The sequence below is a fragment of the Camelus bactrianus genome, chromosome 2, assembly GCF_048773025.1.
Source record: "Camelus bactrianus isolate YW-2024 breed Bactrian camel chromosome 2, ASM4877302v1, whole genome shotgun sequence".
Taxonomy (NCBI): Eukaryota; Metazoa; Chordata; class Mammalia; order Artiodactyla; family Camelidae; genus Camelus; species Camelus bactrianus.
Genome location: NC_133540.1, coordinates 96,356,711 through 96,365,725, shown reverse-complemented (window position 1 = coordinate 96,365,725; position 9,015 = coordinate 96,356,711).

Below are 9,015 nucleotides of genomic sequence, written 5' to 3'. Positions count from 1 at the left end.
TAAAAAGCAAGATAATGCCACAGGGCCAGGGAATCAAATGGTGCTGGCAGGAGGGTAGTGGCTCTGCCTGGGGGTCCTGCTGTCTTTTTCATGGGGCTTCCCACCTCATTCCCTGCTTTTGATGCTCTCTTTAACAACTGAAGTGAGCATCAACTTTAAGAGTGGTGCCCCTTATTTACCATCGGACTCTACCTAGTCCAGGGGCCTGTACTGAGTAACCAGTAGCTGTAGCCTTAGTGACTCTATTAGTGAGCTGATAAAATGGGTAATGAGATTAAGGATGCAGGAGCCAAACAGCAGTGCTAGAAGGATCATAAGGAGGGGGCCTGCTAGGGGGAGGAGCCAGGAGGCCCAACTCCAGAGGTTATCCCATTGTGCCCAGGAATTTGCTAATTCCTGGTTTCTGCATTCAGCTTGATCTCGTAGTTGTTGGACCATATTTCTGACAATTACTGATTGATTTACATAGAAACAGTATTCCTCATATAGGAAGAGACAGAGTCCCCCCTTTTCAGCAGTGAGCAAGTCTAAACCCCTCCTGTTCTGTAGGACTAGCGCTGCTAGGGAGTCCAACTCGTTTTGTAGAGTCATTAAGGACTCAGCCACTTGTTTTAAATCTTCAGTGATCTCAGCAGATAACTGCTGGTAATAGTAGGATGATGAGGCTATTCCTCCTATTCTGTTCCCACACCAGTGGCTATTCCCAGCCCAATGAGTAGTGGTATTAACTGGATGGCCCTTTTTGATCGAGTATGGGAAGGCTCTGGTTATTAGGTATGTCCATCTGAGGGGTAAGGAAGGCCAATGTGCAAGTACCTGTCCAATTGGCTGGCAGGCACCAGTAGGCGTGTGTCCCGCATATTAAAGAGGTTCCTGGGCTTGGTGTGCACCAAGATTTGACAGGCATACAACCATAAACAGTTGTGTAGTTACGGGTTTGGGCACACTGGGCAGTGGCCAGATTTCCTACAGAATGTCTTGCCCCCGGGTTTTAGACGCAGTCAGAAGCTGTATGGGCCAACTGTACGTTAACTGACTTGGGGCTTACATCTGCGGAGTCTGGGGACCACCCAGAGTGGCCATTAAACTCAGTTAGATCTGCGAGACCTAATGGGCTGGCTACATGCTGAAGGGGGCTGGGGCCCAGGCAGAGCCAGCAGTCACTTGCTAGTTGTGGGTTAGTAGCATTAAGAAGATGATAAACCTTGCTTAATAAGATACTTAATTGGGGGTCCTGGTTATAAGGCATGGGCGTTGGTCTATTTTTCTTTTCCCAGTCCTTACCCGGTCTATAGAAGGGCCCTGAGCATGTGGGCCAAGGATTTTTTCTGGGGAGAAGGACCCTGCCAAATGCAATTTGGTTAATGGGTCCCATTGGAACCCCCATCATTGAAAGAGATATGTTAGCAACTGTTTTTACAAGTAGCAGAAGGGTTTGGGGTTTCATTTTTTTTTAACTGGGAGGTATGGTTCCTATAGTAGACACTGACTGACCATTAGGCTTTCCATTATAGAGAGACAGAGTACGGCTAGTATTAGTCTCTGGCCTATGTTCCAATCCTGAGGTGCAGTGGCTGTCAGTTCTGCAGCTCGCAATATAGCAACAATACTGATTAATTTAAAAAGTAGGGGTGGTAGAGAAAGTTCATTTATGTCCCGATCGGTGGTTCCTTAGGCTTCCGCTTTGCATTGACTAGCCAGCTTCCGGGTGTGGCTTGAGCAAGGCTCAGTGCTCTCTGGCAGGTGAGGTGGGCGTTTCTGGATCCTGATTTCAAGTGGCTCTCCAGGGACCTGGTCGACTCTCCAGATGTCCTCATCTCGCGGTAGCATTGCTCTCTTTACTCTGGTATGATGAATCCACAGGGTGATACCTACAACTTTAAGAGCTGTTGGGGTAGTTAATATAACTAGGTAGGGGCCCTTCCAAGTGGGCTTGAGGGGCTCCCTTTTCCAATCTTTTACCCAGACTTGTTCCCCAGGTTTATATGGGTGTAACATTGTTCGCAGTGAAACTGGGATTCTGTCAGTTACCCACCTATGGATTTCTCACAGTCTTTCTGAGGCTCTGTATTTGCTTATAAAGTTTAAAGCTTCCCACTTCCTTAATATTTTCCCCTAGTCTAATTAAAGGAGGGGGTCTCCCATACAGGATTTCAAAAGAGGAGAATCCTGTCTTGGACCGAGGGGCACAGTGTACCCGCAGAAGAGCCAGGGGCAAAGTGCCAGTCCAAGGTAGTTGAGTTTCCTGACTGAGTTTTGCCATAACCTGCTTTAGGTTTTGGTTCATGAGCTCTACTTTCCCTGAGCTCTGGGGCCTGTAGGCCGCATGTAGATTCCAGTGGATGTTTAGTGCTTTTAACACTTGTTGTATTATTTCTGCCGCAAATGCAGGTCTGTTGTCTGACCCTATGGTCAATGGCATCCTGAATCCGGGAATAATGTCTCTGAGTAAGGCCTTTGTTACTTCTTTTGCCCTCTCAGTCCGTGTTGGGTATGCTTCCACCCATCCTGAAAAAGTGCAGACAAAAACCAGTAAGTACTTGTATCCTCGGCTAGGCCCTATTTCTGTGAAATCTACTTCCGTATCTTCAAAAGGAGCCTGGCCACAGCGCTGGATTCCCTTTGGTCCAGTTGGCCCTTCTTTTGCATTGTTCTGGGCACATACAAGGCAGCCTTGTGGGACTGAGGCACAGAGGGATGGAAGTCAAGCGATCAGATAATATCTATCCAGTAGGATCTCTAAGGCAGTTTTTCCCAAGTGGGTGAGTTCATGCTGCTGAAGGACTACTTTGTAGGCTAATTGTTCAAGTATGTATATTCGTTTGTCAGGCATCACCCGCCATCCTTCCTTTTCTTTGGGTCCCCCTTCAGTTTTGGCCCATAAGTTTTCCTCTCGGCTGTAGTCCAGAGGTGTTGGCAGTTCGAGTGCTAGCAGAACATTCGCAATGGTCCCAGAATCTCTGGTGTGGCCCGATTGACTTGCTGCTTCTTGCGCAGCCTGGTCTGCCAGTCGGTTTCCTCTGCTTACAGCGTCATCTCCCTTTTGGCGTCCCTTGCAGTGGATGACTGACACCTCTGCAGGCTCCCAAATTGCCTCTAACAGTTGTAGTGTCTCATCTTTATTTTTGATCTCCTTTCCTCCAGCTGTTAATAGACCCCTTTCTTGATATATGGCACCATGTATATGCAGGATAGCAAAGGCATACTTAGAGTCCATGTAAATGCTGACCCGCTTTCCTTTTACCTCTTGTAATGCCTGGATGAGTGCCCATATTTCTGCCCTCTGTGCTGAGCAGCCCTGTGGTAGAGGTTCGGCCTTTATTACCTCGTGTGCTGTGGTCACCGCATATCCTGCCTTACGTTGTCCATACTGCATGTAGCTACTTCCGTCTGTAAAAAGTTCAAGTTCAGGGTTCAGACAGATCAGGCCTGCTTGAGTAGACTTCCTCGACAGTCGTGGTCAGGTGGGCCCTCTCCCTCGGGCAGGAAGGTGGCTGGGTTCAAGGTTCACACCGTCTCCAGGCAGATTCTGGGATTTTCCCAAAGAGCCCTTGATAATGTGTCATTCTAGTTTTGGTTAGCCATCGATGCCCCTGGCTGTTCATCAGGGTGGTGACTGCTTGTGGAACCTTCACATTGACAGTCTGTCCAAGGGTGAGCTTGTCTGCTGCCTTGACCAGGGTTACTATAGCAGCCAATGCTCATAGGCATGGTGGCCACCCTGAAGCTACTGGGTCCAGACGCTTTGACAAACAGGCCACGGGCCACTGCCATGGCCCCATTGCTTGGGTGAGAACCCCTAGGGCTGTATGATTCTTCTCATGGACAAACAAGATGAATTCTCTTGTCACGTATGGTAGTTCCAGGGCTGGGGCCCTGGTAAGTAGTCTTTTGATCTCGTTGAATGCTTCTTCCTGCTTGGGTCCCCGTCTGAGGGTTCTTTGCCAGATCCAGCGGTGGCTTCATATAGGGGCTTGGCTATGTTTGAGAAACCAGGGATCCAGATTCGGCAGAACCCTGCTGTCCCCAGGAATTCTCAGATCTCTCTCTTGGTGCCTGGTCGTGGTATTGCACAAATGGCTTGTTTTCGCTCTGGGCCCAAAGCTCAGTGTCCTTCTGAGACAATGAACCCGAGATACTTAACTGTCTTTTTACAAATTTGTGCCTTTTTCTGAGAAACCTTATAGCCAGCATCCGATAGCGGAGCTAAAAGGGCCTGGGTTCCCTTCCAACAGTCCCTTGATTGGGGCTGGCCGATAACAGGTCATCTACATACCGTAGCAGGGTGCAGTTTAGAGCTTCTCCCAGGAAAGCAATTAAGTCCATGGCCGGTGCATCCCCAAACAGGGTGGGTGAGTTTTTAAAATACAGTGGTAAGCGAGTCCAGGTTAACTGAGTTTTCCTGCCCATTCGAAGGCAAATATTGGTTGACTGACTGGTGCCAGCCTGAGGCAGAAGAAAGCATCTTTGAGGTCTAGGCAGGTGAACCATTTGGCTTGGGCTGGTAGGAGGCTAAGAAGAGTGTAAGGATTCGGTACCACTGGGTGTATTGTGGTCACAGCATTGGTAACTACTTGTAGATCTTGCAGTCTGCCTTTTTGACGGGCAGGAGGGGCGTGTTCCACGGAGATTGGCACTCTATGAGAATTCCCTCATCCCACAAACACTGGATATGCTTCTGAATTCCCAGATGGGATTCTCTGGGTACGGGGTACTGTCGCAGCCTGGATGAGGTTGCACCCGCTTGTAGGTCTATTACCAATGGTGCATGATTTCAGGCCAGTCGGGGTGGGGGTCCCCCTTCTGCCCAGATGGAGGGGAATTCTTCTCACAGAGAGTCAGGATTTGTCTGAGCGCTTTCTGTTTGGTATAGGCGTCATTTTTCTTTTCAGAGCACGGTCACCATCATGAGCAAAGCTTCCTTCCCCCTCAGAGTTAGATGTGTTTGCTTCCCAGGAGAGAATGTTATCTGGGCCTCCAGTTTAGGAAGTAAGTCTCCTCCCAAGAGGGGGATGGGACATTCCAGTAGGTAGAGAAACTCATGAGTGACTAAATGTCCTCCCAGTTGGCATGATCATGGATGGCAAAACGGGTGAGTGGCTTGGTCCCCCATGGCTCCTGTGATAATTGCCTTTTTCTCAGTCAAGGGGGCCATAGGTTTGGTTACCACTGATTGTTCTGCACCCGTGTCCACCATAAATGTCATCAGTTGGCCCCCTACCAACATCTTGACCGTGGGTTCCCGGGGGCCCAGGAGCAGAGAGCCCGGTCTCCCCTAATCTGAGTCCAACCCTGCCAATCCGATGCGGTTCCTCAGAGGAGGCTCAGGTCGGTACTTTTCTTTGCTCACATGAGGTTTTCTGTTTGGTAGATTTTTTGCTTCTCTGCAATAAGGATACTCATTTTTCCAGTGACCAACCTTCTTACCGTATGCACATTGGTCTTGTCTCGGGGGGTGCCTCGCACAGGGCCTCCTTTTCGCAATGGGGTGGGATGCTGGTTTGGGTAAGAGTTCCCTAGTGCCGCTGCCAGCAGGGATGCTTTCTGTTTTGTCCGTCTGTCGGCTTCTTGTTGGGCTTCGCGATCTCGGTTTATGAAGACTTTGTTGGCCACCTCCAGCAGTTGAGTGAAATTCATTCCAGCAAAACTTTCCAGTTTTTGAAGTTTTTGGCGGATGTCAGCGAAAGATTGGGTTATGAAAGCAGCATTGAACATCCGCTGGTTTTCAGGGGCTTCAGGGTCAAACGGGGTGTAGATCCAAAGAGCTTCACATAGCCTCTCATAGAAGTCCACGGAAGACTCATTGGGCTTTTGGACCACTGTAATAGTCTTAGACATGTTGGTTGGTTTCTTCGCCCCGGCTCACAACCCATGCAGGAGGGCTCTCTGATATGTCCACAGAGCCTCTCGTCCATCTTGGGTTTAAAGTCCCGGTTTGGTCTCATTTCTGGGGCTGCATTTAGGGCCCACCCTTCTGCATCCGTGGTTCTCTCTGGGGCCTGCTCTTGTGGCCATTTTTAAAATTTCTGTCATGATACACTTTCTTTCTTCAGTATTGAAGAGTGTCAGGAGCAGCTGATGGATGTCATCCCAAGTCAGCTGGTGGATCTGGAAGATGGACTCTTGGAAGTCAATCATGGCCTGGAGTTCTTGTGAATACGGTGGAGTGTGGTGTCACCAGTTCAGGAAGTCCGTTGTACTGAAAGGCTGGTAGTACAGGATGGAGTGGCCGGGCTGTACAGAGCTATCATCGTTAAAATGTTGGGGCCTTTGGGCCTCCCGGAGAGGCATCTGGAGGGCGGTCGCTGGTTGGTTGGCTTGTTGAGATGAACGAACTCTCCTCCCTATGGGTTTGTGGCGTGGAGCCTGGGGTTGTGGCAGTGGGGACACAGATGGAGGTGGGCTAGCAGGTGGAGGCAGCTGTGGTGGAGCCATAGAAGAAGGAGGAATATATGGCAGGGGCATTGCTGGTTCTTTTTCAGGGTCCCCCTGAAGGATTGGCTTCGTTGCACCTTCCTTTTTTAGTTTTACTGTCTGGGCCACGAGGATCCTACACTGTCCCTGACCATTTGTGCAGAACTGGACCAATGGGGGCAAGGTTTGGGTGATTGTTAGCCAAGAGTCAATATGTGGGAATTGGTTGGGGTGCCCTGGGGCCCCAGTAATTATTAGGTACACGGCCCGGATAGTTGGCAGGTCGAGTATGCGTTCTGAGGGCCATCCCACTCCAAAGATGGCCATCCTAACTCGCACAACTTGCGCAGTTTTCCTGGTGACAATTTAATCCCATAGTCTCCTGAGAAACCCTTTTTGAAATTTTTAATCATGCAGTCCAGAACTGTCAGCTTTGATTTTGAGGCTCCCATTATTATCAGTTGACAGATTTTTATGGCCTATAGGCGTGGGTCTGCTTCTGGCACTGTGGACTATGACCCCAGTATCTGTTTTTCCACTTCTCAAAAACAGTGGAGTTTTCAAAAAGCCTGCTGCTTCACTGGGCCTTATATCTATCTGTTTGGCTGCAAGGGCTGCCAATGAGTTATAGTTTTATGTTAGGCAGCTGTCCCTGTTGCTCTTCCAGGCCTGGACAAGGTCTAAGGGTCCCTGTGTAGAGTCTTTTTATAGCCTGAATTGACAAAATATGAGGCCGGGATGGCCAGCCAGTGGCAGAATAAATGGAGCAAAAGGAGACCTTAAAAGAGGGCTCCAGCCAGTCCTGGGGTGGCTCCCTCTGGCTCAGGTCTTTTGGTTTTAATTTTAGACAGAGGGGTAGTATTTAGGCTGGTTTATTAATCTTGACAGGATATTCTAGGGGACTAGTGACAAGGTCGTGTCTGAAGCTGTTTAAAGTAGTCTCGTTTTAGTCCCCAAGGGCACAGGGGTCATTTACTTATAGGCTGTTCTATGTCCCTTTCCCTCCCTGTGTAGCCACCCTGTGCCGTTGTCGCAAATGAGACAAAGGGCGGGTTTTCGCTGCATCTGCCTGGCTGCTCCCCTAACGGGGACAAAGGTGCCTCTTAGCTTTAGCAGGTCAGTATAAGCCGCTGACTCCAATCAATACCCCTAGGGGCCGATACTGCCATGAGCTGTATGAGATCATCATGGAACCGCAGGTTGGGACTCACTCGAACTCCGTAGCAGAATGCCATGGAGCTACAAACTCAAACCTGATCACATGCTTTTCAGGCCGCACACACACTCACACAAACACAGAGATTATTTGCACATTCCTCTCCCTATCACCGGGGCGTCCCTAATCTAACCTGATCTTCCTGTCCAAAATACCGTTGGACGGGAAGCCTGACCTGATCTCCCCATCCAGAATACCATCAGACGGGGAGCCTGGAGGAGGTGATCAGTCTCCCCTTCTGTCCACTTGGACAGAACCTGAATACCCTAACATAAATATAGACGCTTCCCGGGGCTCCTATCTTGTTCGGCCGTGTTGCTTGGTGAGTTGGTCCGTCCCTCCACTGAGTCCAGTTGGGGCACAGCCACCCAGAGGACTGAATCACCTCCGTGAAGGAGGACCTGGAATACTGTCGGGTGGCACGCCTCCTTGTTTGCTTTCGGAGTTCCTGACCTCCAGGCAGTTGCTCCGCCTCCCTGGCAGCTCAAGGGGCCTGCGTGGTTGGAATCTCACTGGGGCCTCCAGAAATGTTGCAGCGAAGTGTGTTACAGCTCAGTGTTATAGGTCAGTTGTGATAGCAACCTGGATCCAGGTGGGAGACCAAACAGCACTTGGAGGATTAGAGAACTCAGGTTTATTATACCAGTGGGCCCAGAGGAATTAACACTCCAAGCTCTGGACCCCATCTGTAGGTTTACACAGGCTTTTATAGGCTACCAGTCTAGACTTTGCAACATTTGTAACATCATATGCAAATAAGGTATAACAAAGGTGACTAATTTGGAACAAGCTTTGTAGAAATGGACCAATCAGGAGTGAGAGAAATGGACCAATCAGGACTGAGGGAAATGGACCAATCAGGAGTTAGCTCAGGGAACCAATAGATTCTTAGGGATACGTTCTGCTTTCCTAGAAGTAAGCCCTTTCAGAGTTTAAAAAGTGAGATAATGCAGTAGGGCCAGAGAACCGAATGGTGCTGGCAGGAGGGTAGTGGCCCTGCCTTGCCTTCTTTTTCATGGGGCTTCCCATCTCATGTTCATGTGGACAGGTGAAGCAAAGATGTTTGGCGCCAAGAGATATCTAACCCCTGAGGTCCCTAAGCCTTTGGTCACATGTCAAGGGTAGGTTCTTTCAAGGACCAAGAGATCTATGTCTTAGGTGGCAGGTGGCCAAAAGGAGAGCCAGTTACATATTTTGTGCCAAAGGAAAAAGCCAGGCCCTTATTCAAGACAGCAACTCCAGAGCACCAAACCAAGTAAGGGCCCCTCAAAGAGCTGGGTCCTGTGCCGCTGTGCTGGTCGTGCACCCAGAACCAGAGGGAAAATACTCTTATCAGAGTTAATGCAGAGCACAGAAAAAAGAAGGGAGCACTTTCACTGTGCTTC